The following is a 16,471-nucleotide window of genomic DNA, read 5'->3' as shown; positions in this document are numbered from 1 at the left end:
ATCATTGAAGCTTTGGAGTAAACCTTTCATATGAATTTAACTCTTTCTCCAACTAAAAGTTATATGAAGGAGCTGTGGTACCTTCGAATAATTACATAAAAAAAACTAGTTTTTTTAACTGAAAGTAAGGAGCGACATTAAAACTTAAAACGAACAGAAATTACTCCGTATATGAAATGGGTTGTCCCCTCCGCAATCCCTCGCTCTTTACGCTAAAGCTTTTAATTGTATTAAAAAGCAGAATTGTGGCAAAGAGTCAAACTTTAGCGTAAAGAGCGAGGGATTGCGGAGGGGACAACCCATTTCATATACGGAGTAATTTCTGTTCGTTTTAAGTTTTAATGTCGCTCCTTACTTTCAGTTAAAAAAACTAGTTTTTTTTATGTAATTTCTGAACGTTTTTGAATTAATGCATGTTTGATTTTGGCTCTCCACACATAAATTATTAAAATGAAATTTGCATATTAATTCCTTTTTTGGCTAAATGGCTTTCTCTTAGTTTTGATCAGACGATTTTGAGAAATAAGGGATGGGAAAGGAGGCCTAGTTGCCATGCAATTTTTCGGTTACATAAAAAGGCAACTATAAATTTTTATTTTTAACGAATTTTTCTATTAGTAAAAAATATACGTAACTTAAGAATTATCTTACGTAACAAACTTTTATATTCTTTAATTTTTATTATGTATATGAGAGGGTTTGTACCCTCGTTAATACCTCGTTCTTTACACTAAATCGCAAGTTTTGTCCCAATTCTTTAAGAATGACCCCTGAATCAGAAAGGCCGTAGAATGAATAGTTGAAATTACTAAAAATACTATAGCATAAAGAGCGAGGTATTTATCTCCTCCTAAATACCTCGCTCTTTATGCTAAAGTATTTTTAGAACCCCTCACATGCGTAATAATCTCTGTTCGTTTTAAGTTTCAATGCTACTCTTTACTTTCAATTGAAAAAAAATTTTCCATGTTTATTTTTTCATTGTTTTTTTATAGTAATTTTAGAAAATCCTGCGCCCTTTTCATTGAATTTCTGTTCCCCCATGACACATTTCTCCATGGAAAGATCCTCCCACATAGCCCCCTCCCCTCAACCCCACCCCCAAAACCAAAAAAAATCCCCTGAAACCGACTGTACACTTCCCAATAACCATTATTATATGTAAACACTGGTCGAAGTTTGTAAGTTGCAGCCCCACCCCCAGGGACTTTGGGGGAGTAAGTCATTCCCAAAGACATAGTTATTATGGTTTTTGACTATGCGGAACAAAATGGCTATCTCAAAATTTTGATCTGTTGACTTTGGAGAAAAAATGAGCGTGGGAGGGGGCCTAGGTGCCCTCCAATTTTTTTGGTCACTTAAAAAGGGCACTAGAACTTTTCATTTCCGTTAGAATGAGCCCTCTTGTGACATTCTAGGACCACTTGGTCGATACGATGACCCCTGGGAAAAAAAAAAAAAAAAAAAACAAACAAATAAACACGCACCCGTGATTTGTCTTCTGGCAAAAAATTCAAAATTCCACATTTTTGTAGATAGGAGCTTGAAACTTCTACAGTAGGGTTCTCTGATACGCTGAATCTGATGGTGTCATTTTCGTTAAGATCCTACGACTTTTAGGGGGCGTTTCCCCCTATTTTCCTAAATAAGGCAAATTTTCTCAGGCTCATAACTTTTGATGGGTAAGACTAAACTTGATGAAACTTATATATTTAAAATCAGCATTAAAATGCGATTCTTTTGATGTAGCTATTGATATCAAAATTCAATTTTTTAGAGTTCTGGTTACTATTGAGCCGGATCGCTCCTTACTACAGTTCGTTACCACGAACTGTTTGAATAGCTTTTACAACGCTCCAAATAACTGTACATAGTTGAGCAAAGAATAAGCCCATCTGACATTCTTAGCCATACTATCTTCTCGTGGTTGACAATTTCATAGATTTAAACTGAGCCCAGACTTGTTTCTTATTTCTAATGAACACATCATCCAGTTTTTAACTCGTAAACCTTTGATTCGTTATTTTTTATTTCGCCTTTACTGCCAAGGATAAATACCTGGTCTGAAACCTGTCATAAAAGTATTAAAAAAATAAAAAAATTTAGGTCTTGATAAGATGCAAAAAATGTCTAAAAAACACTTATCTAGGTGTTACTATCTTCGTTTTCCAATTATATTTCAAATCTACAACATTTATAAGAATTCCACTTGGAAGGTCTAAGTTTTGCCCCACACAATCCTCTAGGCCTTCTCAGGGAAGGGGGGGGGCACAATCTGTAACCATTTCCACAGTTTTCATTGCTATTTTTTGACTCGATCTCTAGAAGGGTTATTTCCAAAGGAATACTTCGAGAAGAATACGTGCACAGAGGCCCTCCGGGTTCACCCCTCAAGATCTCTTGATTTTTTTTTTATTTTCTAAGTTTCCATACAGTACACCTTTTACGTTTTTTTTATACACAAGTCCCTTCCCCATCAACTGTTTCTAAGCAAATATGTTACTTTGTGTGTACATCACTGGACGTTCATCATTTTTTGTCACTGTATAAGGAAAAATCCAAAGGAATAGGTAAACAAGATCAAAAGGCTGATTACTAGACTTGCTTGGCTTCATGGCCTAAAAAAGGGTATATCCAAAGGCATTAAAAACACATGAACTGAGAGATAGCATACGAATTACGATACCCTGAAATTCCACCAAAACTCAACTACTTAATAATTTCAGAAGACCAGCCTTGGCAATTGGATCTACCTAAGCTAAGTCCCGCAGGACACAAAAAGAGGAAATGAACATTAATGTCTATGTACATACCAAGATGTACATATTAGGTCTTAAAAACTAACCAGGCATTTAAACCTCGTCTGTCAAAAAAAAAAAAAAAAAAAAAAAAAAAAAAATCGGAAAGTAAATTATGCCATAGTTGTAAGGTAACTCATTTAAGAAAATAAAGAAAAAAATACTTTTTCTGTTATTTTGCCGGCAGGGGGCAAATGAGGAAGCGAAGGAAGAGGCGTATTCTTTGAAACTACAAAAAGGAATGATTGAAGGCCTACAAGGACAATAGGAAATAATAAGATATTGGTAAAAAGCCAAGGGATTAAGTAGAAAGTTATTTCTTTATACAAATCATATTATGGATAAGGTTCAGACTTGAACAGGCAGAGACTATTTAATAGGTCTCTGCCGTTAAATAACAGAAAAGTGTTTATTCCGTTTAATCTCCACATTTGACAGGAGTAAGTACAAACACAATGGGAAGTGGCTCTACAGGTGACCAGTCGGGACAAAAGACCTGCTAAGGTATAATTAGGGAAAAAGTTCAAGCGGTCACTTGAGAACTAGGGTTTCAGTTACAAGATTTTGTAGAACAATCATAAATATAAAATTTCACCGCCAAACTAGAAAATAACTACTAGTTTTGATCAGTTAAGCCAAACTCCAGTCTCCGCAAATATATACTCCCAGACCCACTCGCTTTCCTCTCAGTTTATATTTGATTTTACTCCCATGTATCTGGCTCTAAGTCTAGCTTAAACGAATTGACAGACTGCAACTCCATAGATTAAGGACTCGCATATAGAGATGAAAGCAGAGCGTATGGCCACGCTGAAGGTAACAGAAAGCAATATGTAGAATCCTAAGGATTAGTTAGATCCTAGATCTCAACCCTGGATCTCCAGAGGCCTTGTTATTGATATGTGGGGTTCATCCTAGCGCAAAAATTTTGCACCTTTCAGCCCACAACAAAATCAACAGGTTATGTAATACATTATGCTTTGTACATCTTAGGTGCGCAATGAAGCTGGCGAGTGGCACAAAATAATGTAATGGTGTGGCATAAAATGTAATGAGTGGCACAAAAGTAATGGCACAAAAGGCAGGGTACCCCTATTTAGTTCTTAAACTTCATGCTATATAAATACGCCATTTTAATAGAAAAAGCAAGCAATTGAGCCAGAGCTCAATGACTCAGGAATCGACGACGCTCTGGCGTCGTCGATTTTAATCCGTTTTTTATAACTCTGGTAAATATATTTTAATTGCCTATGTCCAATGCCAACATGGTTAAAAAAAGAAAGGCCAATATGCTGTAAATTTTCCTTGAACAACCAGTTCGTAAGCTTGAACAACCTGTATATATAAATATGTTTGACAAACATCCAGTTATTTTATTTTGTGTGACTAATAGAATTATGACAAGGGTTAAAAATTTCAAGAACAGATACTCCATCCCAAAAAAATGTAAATCAATAAAGCATGCCATATAGTATCAAAGATTTAAAATGTACCCCCATTTTACACTGGTAGCATGTCGTACAATTATTAATAGATTTTACCAAAATATTACAATTTATACTACTTTTGACAACAATGCCGAACAAAGCAAGTGGAGGGGGGACAAAAATCCACCAAGCGGCTTTTTTGGTAGAAGTGCCGTCAAAGACTTTTATATTTTTGCAAAAATTAGCCGACTTTTCGTAAAATTATTATCCGCATTATTTCAGTTTTTGGCAATCAATTTTGAAATAGATCTTAGGATATGATAGCACACAGGTATATTTATATTTTCGACAAACATTAATTTTCAAATCAATCTTTCTCAACCCGGTTTCAAAACCAAGAGCAAGATATAGCCTATAAAAATACAACCCTCTTAGAGAGGGTGGAACATTGTTAAGTGTATCGTCACAGGACAAACATGCAAGCTATATGGGCACTGATTTTAAAGAAACTTGTTGTGTGTTTGTTTATAGTGTTAACTGTGACGCTTGCAGTGTCGGCAACACCAGTAGTTGGTATGTATCTTCGATTTTTATTAAGAATACTAGACGCAGAGGGAGGCTAAGAGACACTCATCCTCCAGGAGGTCAAAGCTGCACTCATTAAAGGGTTACAAATTGACGGGGGAGCTCAAGTCTCGTTCTTGCACTCCCTGAATATGAATTACGTATCTACCCCTGCTAGAGGGTTACATCATTCGCACAGTTTACACAGTCCTATAAGTCAAACCTCTCAGTGAGGCACTAAATGGTATTATTGCTTTACTCCCGCTCTCTAGAAGGAAACACTATAAAATTCGGAATACTCTTCAAAACATTTTACAATGCTTACCTATATAATTCCTATAGATTGGGCCAATAAAGTTTACCTCCCACCTCCCTTAGTGGTCCAATATATACTATCCTACCCGGTGCACAGCTGAAGCAAAGACAGTTTCTACATCCCATTTGATAGAGCTAGTTTAATAGAGGATGGAGGTACCAAGTGTGTAAGAAGCAGTGTTTCCATTCTAGGGATTCACCCCCCCCCCTAAAATGGGGGTTTTGAGGTCTTTTATTGACAAACTTTCATTTAGGGATCTGGGAATTTTACAAGTCCTCTGGATTTTTTAAGGAAGGTCTAGGGTTTCGGCCTTAGAAAATCCTGTCCTGAGCTGAAAAGGAAAATGGGACGGAAGTAGTTTTCCGGAACGGAAGTTGGGACGGAAGTAGTAGTTGCATTTTATTTGAATGCTTGCCTATGCACAATAGAGCCATCTAAGAGATGACAACAACAGCAACTAAATTGACCTAGAAATCAAGAGAAGGGGGTCCGAAATTCTTTTATTGCTGCTAATCCTTTGATGTGTGAGATGCGCGCACAGCAAAACATTGGCGATTGATAAAAGTTTACTCGGTGTCATAATGCTCATGGAAGTATTTCATTAAAAACGTCAATTCCAAGTGTTTTTCTTATAAAAATAAACAATAAATTCAAAAATATAAAATAAAATATATAAAATATATAAATAATATAAAAATATATAAATATATAAAAATATATAAATATACATAAATATATAAAATATATAAAAATAAACAATAAATTCAAAAAGTCGCAGTAGAAAGGGAATTTATTATTTTACTCTGTCATTTTGTAGCATTTAGGCTTTGCGATGTTAAATTTTCCAAAACTGTTTTTACATGGTTTATTTAATGGCAGAACAATTCAAGGTATAATTAGCTGATTAATAGGTATTAATTTGCTATTTCTAAGAATTAGACTTATCATCTGCTTCATAGGCTCTGTTATTATAAAATTACGATAATTTTGTATATCATACAGTTCGTGGTAACGAACTGTAGTAAGGAGCAACCCGGCTCAATAGCAACCAAAACTCTTAAGAGATGGGGTTTTGATATCAATAGCTACATCAAAAGAATCGCATTTTAATGCTGATTTTAATCAAGTTTAGTCTTACGAATCAAAAGTTACGAGCCTGAGAAAATTTGCCTTATTTTAAAAAATAGGGGAAAACAACCCCTAAGAGTCATATAATCTTAACGAAAATCACACCATCAGATTCAGCGTACCAGAGAACCCTGCTGCAGAAGTTTCAAGCTCCTATCTACAAAAATGTGGAATTTCGTATTTTTTGCCAGAAGACAAATCACGGGTGCGTGTTTATTTGTTTGTTTGTTTTTTGTTTTTTTCTTTTCCCCAGGGGTCATCGTATCGACCAAGTGGTCCTAGAATGTCGCAAGAGGGCTCATTCTAACGGAAATGAAAAGTTCTAGTGCCCTTTTTAAGTGACCAAAAAAATTGGAGGGCACCTAGGCCCCCTCCCACGCTCTTTTTTCTCCAAAGTCAACGGATCAAAATTTTGAGATAGCCATTTTGTTCCACATAGTCAAAAATCATAGTAACTATGTCTTTGGGAATGACTTACTCCCCCACAGTCCCTGGGGGAGGGGCTGCAAGTTACAAACTTCGGCCAGTGTTTACATATAATAATGGTTATTGGGAAGTGTACAGCGTTTTCAGGGGATTTTTTTTGGTTTTGGGGGTAGGGTTGAGGGGAGGGAGCTATTTGGGAGGATCTTTCCTTGGAGAAATATATCATGGGGGAACAGAAATTCAATGAAAAGTGCGCAGGATTTTCTAAAACTACTAAAAAACAATGAAACAATAAACATGGAAAAGTTTTTTCAATTGAAAGTAAGGAGTAGCATTGAAACTTAAAACGAACAGAGATTATTACGCATATGAGGGGTTCTAAAAATACTTTAGGATAAAGAGCGAGGTATTTAGGAGGAGATAAATACCTCGCTCTTTATGCTATAGTATTTTTAGTAATTTCAACTATTTATTCTACGGCCATTCAGATTCAGTGGTCATTCTTAAAGAATTGGGACAAAACTTAAGATTTAGTGTAAAGAGCGAGGTATTAAGGAGGGGACAAACCCCCTCATATACATAATGAAAAATATAAGAATATAAAAGTTTGTTACGAAAGTTAATTCTTAAGTTACGTATATTTTTTTCTAAAACCGAAAAAAACTCGGCTTTCCCCACCCCTTATTTCTCAAAATCGTCTGATCAAAACTAAGAGAAAGCCATTTAGCCAAAAAAGGAATTAAATGCAAGTTTCATTTTAATAATCTATGTGTGGAGAGCCAAAATCAAACATGTGTTAATTCAAAAACGTTCAGAAATTACATAAAAAAAACTAGTTTTTTTAACTGAAAGTAAGGAGCGACATTAAAACTTAAAACGAACAGAAATTACTCCGTATATGAAATGGGTTGTCCCCTCCGCAATCCCTCGCTCTTTACGCTGAAGTTTGACTCTTTGCCACAATTCTGCTTTTTAAAACAATTAAAAGCTTTAGCGTAAAGAGCGAGGGATTGCGGAGGGGACAACCCATTTCATATACGGAGTAATTTCTGTTCGTTTTAAGTTTTAATGTCGCTCCTTACTTTCAGTTAAAAAAACTAGTTTTTTTTATGTAATCCTTAAAGAAAACACAAGGAAACTATCCATAAGAAAACAATCCTCCTTGCCAATCCAATTGAACCATATGATCCTAAACAGTGAGAAGGCCCTGAACTACACGTTGTACTAGCAATAGAGAGAGGGAGAGGGGGAAACTTTTAATTGCGGTTATCTACACCCATCCATTCTTTTAACCTATGTTTACTTCACTTAAGTCAATTTTTGTTTTTGCCTATCATTGTTAACAAGACTTGAGGAAAAGTTGACTTTCTTCTCGCTGATTGTTGCTTAAAATTCCATTGTATGATCGTAATCGAAGCTTCATTTGCATAATAATTCCAGTAAGAAAAGATTAATCATGTTTTCATTCTATCAAAGGAGAGCGAAAATGTTTTCTAATAAATTCTTATTTAAAGATTCAAATAAGGAAAGGGCGTAAAAATTACAATGTGGAGTTGAATAATAAGGGTTGGTCTCCTCCCTAAAAATAGAATGTGAAAAGGTGCAACATTCTGTTTTATCTGGAGTCAATATGGCTCTGTAAACTGAACCAGTGGAAGTCCAATGCAGGGACCTTTCTCATATTAAAAAAAAAACGACAGGAGAGAGACTTCTCCTTCTGGGCATGACGTTAGTAACTATTGTCGGGCAGGAAAAGAAGCGTAGCAACTAAAACCATAGGATGCTATCGACATCAGTAATTTAATGTTATTTTATGCGATCTCAGTGCGTCTTTTCCTCTCGTCTCAAGTTTGCGTAAATTTAAATTTGAAATTTACTTTTTTCCAGTAAATCCCTCCATGGAAATGATTTCAATTCAATCTACCCGCGGGAGATACAAACTATATCTCAACGTAAATTTGCCGTCACTGATAGTAATATAATTTCTTTGATACATGAATTAGAATCGATTAAAAAATTAACCAAGTAATCTTTTTTCTAGACACGTCGATTGCTTGTGAAAATGGAAACTGCCCCGATGGTTTGGTGTGTTTCACTCCGATCTGCCCTCACAAAAGTAGTACCCACTTACAGTCCATTTGCTTACCACCCATGACGGCATTAAAGTACAAAAGTAAGTAATAAAAATCATTTATTTTATTTCTCTTGTTTTCATAAAAATATTAAAATTGAAAGTTAAATTATAATATTGTAATTCTGATAATTCAGAAAAATTAGAAAAAAATGAGGTATTTTTAGCTTATGAACGGGTTATCAAGTCTTAATAAAATTTGACATTTTGCAGGACATCGTGTCTCACAGCTCTTATTTTAAATCCCGACCGGATCCGGTGACATTGGGGAGAGCTGGAGGGGGAAACCAGAAATCTTGGAAAACGCTTAGAAAGGAGAGATCGCGATGAAACTTGGTGGGAAGAATAGGCACAAGTCCTAGATACGCGATTGACATAACCGGACCAGATCTGCTCTCTTTGGGGGAGTTGGGGATTTCCAGCGCTTTAGCAAGTTCGGTGCTTTTTGACGTGCTGGGACGATGAAAATTGGTAGGCGTGTCGGGGACCTGCACAAATTGACTTGACAGGAGAAATCGTGAAAATGAGGCATGTTTATCTCACGAATGGGTGATCGGATCTTAATGAAACTTGATATATAGGAAGATGTCATATCTCAGATGTTCCATTTTCAGTTCGGATTGGATCCGAGGACATTGGGGGGTGAGAGGGAAACGGAAATCTTAGAAACTGGAAATCTTAGAAAGCGTTCAGAGTAGAGAGATCAGGATGAAACTTCACGAGAAGGATAAACACATGTTCTAGATACTTTATTGACATAATCGGACCAGATCCGATCTCTTTGGGGGAGTTCGGAGGATTTCTAGTTTTTCTCTCTTTCTAGCGATTCGTTTAACGATCTCTTGGCTCTTGTTATTAGGGGGGCAAGGAAGGTGCTATTGAGGTAGGTGCTATTCAAGCAGCAGGAGAGAAAAGTAACTATTTAACAAACATCTTTCTTGCTGAACATTAGGCAATACCTAATAAACAATAAACACACATTAAAAAATTATAAATATAAGTGCTGGTGCTTGGTTTATACTAAAATTGACAGCAATGAGCTGCTGCAGACGGCAGAAGTATAGGTTAAACAAGCTTTTGGTTGGGCGAAGGTGAATGTCTCTTCACCCAGATTTACGACTAATGCTGCAGTGCAAAACCCCCCTCCGCTTCCCTGAGCCCCCAGACCCAGCACCGGATGCTTAATCTCATAATTGAATCAAGTTCTGTTATAATAGCCCCAGGTATCGTGCTATTCATTTGCTCGTAATTTTGAATAGATTTTGACTGTAAGACTTAATTTGTATTACGAAACTTTTAATATACGTGATTTATTGAAATATTACTTATTGTTTTTTATCAAATTGATTTGTTTGTGAGTTCGCTACAGCATTAATATGAGCGGGCCTCATAAAGCCAAAACATAAATCATAGGCAGCGCAGTTGCGCTGTCGAAGTAAAGATACAGGATAAGTCAAAGTATTACCACAGATTGTGCAACATTATTTAGTGACATATTCCCCACATTTAAATAGCGACCATACTTCAAATTTGAAAGCATTCGAAAAATAAAGTTAGAATTATTAACTCATCCATTGGACATTGTTTGAGAAAGAATATCCAGAAAATCTGAATAGTTCTTGGCATCATTGCAGCAGAAACCTTAAATTAATTAAAAATTGCCAGGAATGCCAATTAGAATGGAAAATAGACTCCTATAATTCGAAAATTACCTTCTCCTTTTATCTTTGTTTTAAAAAAGGAATTCTATAAAAATTAAAAAAAAGTTTTTCTTGTGTAAATACATTTCTGAAACCTGGTTACACAGAATATCATTTTCATGTCTACAATTCCCAACATAAGGAAAGCTCAATCTTCTAGTTCTACATGATAAAACTGATAACAATAGAAAAAGAGAATGGGTTGGTACCGCTTATACATGCACACTATTACTAGTGCTTATGCATGCACACACATTACTAATTTGTGAGACAAATAAACACATTTTGTTTAAATTCTCTTTATTCTATTGTCAGCAAACATTTCGTGCAGCATACTGATGCAGATACAAAGGTCCCACAAGTAGCGCTTACGTTGTGCAAAATACGATTAATCTCAATCATAATTCTTAGCACATTTATGTCTGTTTGGAGCCAGTTAAAAAAATTGAGAAAAGCAAAAATACCAAGAATTCAGTATTTTCTTATCTATAGAGGCAATTCTACATTTATGGGTTACTATGTGAATCGGAAAAGTAAGGAATAGGATGTTATCAGCGCTTGTTAGGCAGTGCAATTACAAATAAGGGAATTTGGAGCAATATTGTATTTTCAGTTAAATACTGGAATTAAGAATTAAAACAATTAAATGATTCCTGGAGTAGATCGCCTTCTACCGAATTCCATGTCCAAACTACAACCGATTTGACCTATCTAATTATACTACCAATATCATTATAAGAAGGACGAAGCTTATTTTATTTTCCGATGATTTCTTTTTCATTCAGGAAACAATATTCACTGTATATCTACCTTCTTAATTTTCAATGATTCGTTTTTGTTGAAAAATATATCTGCTCAGCGTGAAGAGCAAATTTTACACTTAAAACGAGCAACAGTTTGAAAGCTACTTAATAAATTACATTTTTTCCCCAAATTATTGGTGTGGTAACTGCCCCCTCTTGCCAGATAGACAAACGACACTTATCTCCATATCAGGATTTCTACTGGTGCAACCTCCTTTCACACATTGTGAAAATTCTGCGCGGTCATTCCCTCCAGAATTTCAACCTTATAAAGCACATATGACTTTCTCCTTTGTTGGGAAACGACAATGAAAATAACCACACTGAAATGATAGCAGCGCTCTTAGCTTTGAAGACCCTACTTAGGGGTTTGGTGGAACACATTAGGTTGTTCATGAATTTCTTACTAATATCAGCCAAAAAAATTCATCGGAATAGAAGAGTGCTGAGGAGGGTAGATGAATCTCCCTGTTTAAAGACACTAGCTAGTCCACCGGAAGAGTGACCACCAGTAACTATTGCAGGACTCAGGAACGCAGTATGATGCCGACTTAGACGCAAAAATTCAAACTTGAAGCAGTGAGAAGATGCTCCTGGAGGCATACCAAATTGTAGGCATCGTACAACTCATCAATAATAAAATCCTTATCTTTGTTGCCATTTATATTAAACGAAATAACTGAGATTGATGTACTCAAGGTTGAAGGGCGGAGTCGTACTTTATCCGATCTTTAATAACAGGTCAGGAAAAGCCACAGGAAGGGTGTTTCTGGCTGTAGTTTGCGCAGTTGGGATCGGCAATGCATGGTTCATCTTTTGTTGATATGTGCGGCCCTCCACAACGAGCACATTTTGCGAGAACGCTGGGACAAGAGTTCTGCAGATGGTCTAGTAATCGGCATTTAAAACAGCATTTGGGTTTGTCCTTAAACTCGTAAACAGGAAAAATTTCATAACCCACCCCGAGGCCATGCTTGAAAAACGTAGATTGACCAGAAGAATCCAAAAATTCGAGTTTCACAGACCAAGATAGGCCCAATCTTTTAGCATCTTTGATACCGTGTCGGCTTCTGAGTACCGAGATATCAGCATCGGTAGGAATATTACGTGATATGCCAAAAACCGCTTGGAAACCATTTTTGTTCTGGTACCGGAGGTTACCTTGTGGATTGACGAGCAGAAGTCCTCCGTAGCAGACTTGTCCATATTGATATACCACTTGTCAAATGATGGGCTTTACGCTACGTACTAGTTCATGTCCAGCAATCTGATCTATAGCAGCTTTTCGCTTAAGAGGGTCAGATAAGGCGTCCGGCACCTTTGAAACACTAACGGTTAAGCTCAGTATATATATATATATATATATATATATATATATATATATATATATATATATATATATATATATATATATATATATATATATATATATATATATATATATTATATTATATATATATATATATATATATATATATATATATATATATATATATATATATATATATATATATATATATATATATATATATATATATATATATATTTATATATATATATATATATATATATATATATATATATATATATATATATATATATATATATATATATATATATATATATATATATATATATATATATATATATATATATATATATAATATATATATATATATATATATATATATATATATATATATATATATATATATATATATATATATATATATATATATATATATATATATATATATATATATATATATATATATATATATATATATATATATATATATATATATATATATATATATATATATATATATATATATATATATATATATATATATATATATATATATATATATATTATATATATATATATATATATATATATATATATATATATATATATATATATATATATATATATATATATATATATATATATATATATATATATATATATATATATATATATATATATATATATATATATATATATATATATATATATATATATATATATATATATATATATATATATATATATATATATATATATATATATATATATTGGGACCCATCAGCATTATATGTATTCCCTAGGGGGCCCTCCATTTACCCGAGAACAATAGCAAATTCAAGAGCCAATTTCAATAGAACAAATACATCATTTCCGCGTCAGGAGTGGTTGTATGGTTAAGTAGAGAGAAATTAGATTTGGCAAATTTCCTTCAAAATGAGCCATTAAACAGCTCTCTATGATGTTTTCGTTGTCTGCTCGCTATAGAGAAAAAGGGGTGTTCCCTTCTCAACGCCCCACTCTTTACGCTAAAGTTTTTGTACTGTTTAATAAAGTAGAATTGAGAGAAAGAGTCAAACTTTAGCGTAAAGAGCGGGGAGTTGAGAAGAGAACAGCCCCTTTCATACACGGAGTAATTTCTGTTCGTTATAAGTTTTAATGTCGCTCCTTACTTTCAGTTAAAAAAACCTGTTTTTTTTTATTTAATCACAGTACAGAGGAAACAGGACACTCAGTCGGCTCTCAAAAATTCGAATTCAACGCACTTTGTGGTAGTGATTCTTATAAAATCGTTTTTGTTGGTTTGAATATAATTTCCTTATTAGCTTTGACTGCAATAATTTTATGCACACTGAAATATACCATTTGAAAACAGTAGTTAAAAACACTAGTTCACTGTTTTAAATGCTATACTCAAGATGTGAGTAGCCAATTTTGTTCGGTCCAAATAATATATTTTTTATCTTAAACCCTAAATTCAATATTCTATTTCCTTTTTAAGCTTACAAATTATTTTTGCGTTTGCATGGGAAATAGTTTTAATACATGAAAGTATCATAGAATAAAAATAAATGGAATTTGATCAAGAGGTCAAATTTCTGTTTCATTTTTTTGTACAAGTTCTATATGTAAATGTGCCTGCGTTTAATTCTGTATATAAATGTGCCAGTGTTCTGCTTTAGATGTAATTTATATGAGAATACAAAATGAACTACTAAAATCGTTTAAAAAAAAGGAAATGCAATATCGTGATAGTCACGCAAGGGCTGAAGGTCGAGCTACCAATCATACATGGAGAGTGGGGAAATAATATATTCACGAGGGCGGAAGGCCCAAGCGAACAGAGAAAGGCAAAAGAAAAAGGCGAAACAGCTGTCGTTTTGCCAGGTAGTGAGACAAATATAGATTGATAGCTACTTCCAAATTAATTTCTTTTTTGCTTTCTAGGAATATCCAAGAATCGGTATTCAACAATGAGTCAGAATCAAAAATTCTAATCAGAAGCACATAATCGGTGATTTGATCTTTTCTTTTTATCTTTTTCGGAGCTTTCAATTTCCTTTGTTTATAATAAATTGTGAAATTAATTTCGTTTGTACAGTACCTCTAGAAAATACAGCTGATCAATGCGTTGCTATCACGTCAGTTATTTAGATGAACTAAGCAAAATCCCAGTAAATCCCATTTTTTCATTTTTTTAGGAGTACTTTTTCTGCTCGGACAAATCTCATCTTGGGTCAAAAAGGGAAATTAATTTTTGGCAACTGCTGAGGTTGTCAATGGGGAAAATTACTGTTTTACAAAAAAAAACAGAAAAAAAAACAGCCATTTAAAGTGTCAAGCTCAGTTTTGTAAAAAAAAGATAAAATTTGAAGTTCATATCGTTGCTTGTAAATAACGAAAAAGATGACGTCTCAGGAGTCAACTTTTAAGAATAAAAAATCAAGCAAAATTTACAATACATGAACATGTTAACAGTATGAAATTTGAGTTTCAGGAACAGTTCAATATATCCTTTCTTCAGTAATGTTGTAAACCAAAAAATTAATCGATTTAGACTTTTTTATTTCATGTCGCATTAAATTGCTTGCCTTATAAGGTAATCAGGGGGAAAAAGCCTAACATTTATAACTTTAAAAAGTACGCAATTAAGTTACCAATAGTAATTCAGGCGTGGTATTAGACCTAGACCTATTTCTATTCAATTTTAAGATTAACTTGGTGCTGAAATCTATAATGTTTTTTTAGTGGAAAAACTGTCGTAAAATGAAATTGCTTCTGTGAGCTGTATTCAAAATGCTCCTGTGACGAAAGTAGCCTGCAACTTAAAACCAAGAAAACGAAATTTTATAATTTGTCCGCCATCGTAATAATTCAATATAACAAAAAAAAATCATATCCAGCTCTGTTTAGGTTTCTTGGTGTAATAATAACGGGAAAGTCTAGTTTCAGTCCTGTTTCCTTAATAGCGTTTTTTTACGTATTTAGTAAGCTCAAAGCCCTTTTATTTGCAGTATTCCGTAAGGGACCGTACCGTTTTCCGTAACTAGATTCCAAAAATCGAAACTTGTTCGTCCAGATAGTTTCACCCATTGTTTCATGAAAATGGCGGCAGAAAATGTTTACCTAGTGGATGTATTTTTCCAGATATATGTACAGCATAATTTTTTTTGTGCCTACTGTAAGGTATGCCCATGGCTTTAGCAAATTACAATACTTTGTGTCTTTTTGAATCCTAAGAAAAGCCAGACTTGACTTTCAAAATTCCCAGATGGATAAATGTATGACAGTTCATATTATTGAAAATGCCGCTCGATGCCTATAAAGTGAAAATGCCACTCGATGCCTTTTTTTATGCTCTTTACAAATATAATAATCGCTTCTATTGCAAATTCAAATTGAGTACTTTTTGACATAACCTAACCTAAGATGCATTTGTGGATTTTGAAAACTTTTGCCAATAAGTTGCCTAGCTCTTTTCCAGCGTTTTATTTGTCAAAGGCGGTACCGAAACGAAACAAGACGAAGGCTCAAATAAAACGGAGTTATGCGAAACAAGACTGGAAACGGTAGCCCAAACTGAAACTATCTTGTCTCAAATAAAACGCGGCTTAAGTATCTGATGTCAATTTCTGAAAAAGATACAAGGAACATTTGATGATAGATGGCTTTGGTGAATTTTTCAGCAACGCCTGTTTCTACTCTTATTTTAATAACGGACACCTTTTGAACTCACGTTTATCTTTCGATAATCGCCTCCTCTAACCTTTTCTTTATCAGCCTCTACTAATTATTTTCAACGCCAACATATTTTTGACATGTTTTGACTTCTCGGTTCAGTTTTTTCCATTTTATTTTACAAAAGTTTG

At 34.1% G+C, this 16,471-nt stretch overlaps 1 long non-coding RNA gene across 1 annotated transcript; it reads left to right on the top strand.

Annotated features, from left to right (window-relative positions):
* Window positions 1–4,663: 4,663 nt before the first annotated feature.
* Window positions 4,664–14,689, top strand: LOC136028744 (uncharacterized). Its single transcript, XR_010617865.1, has 3 exons — window positions 4,664–4,798; window positions 8,701–8,832; window positions 14,550–14,689. It is a non-coding gene; the product is annotated as an uncharacterized LOC136028744 (long non-coding RNA).
* The last annotated feature ends 1,782 nt before the right edge of the window (window positions 14,690–16,471 follow it).

This window comes from Artemia franciscana, chromosome 7 (genome assembly GCF_032884065.1).
Source record: "Artemia franciscana chromosome 7, ASM3288406v1, whole genome shotgun sequence".
Classification (NCBI taxonomy): domain Eukaryota; kingdom Metazoa; phylum Arthropoda; class Branchiopoda; order Anostraca; family Artemiidae; genus Artemia; species Artemia franciscana.
Note: the sequence above shows the minus strand (reverse complement) of the source record. Positions and strands in the feature narration are given on the sequence as shown.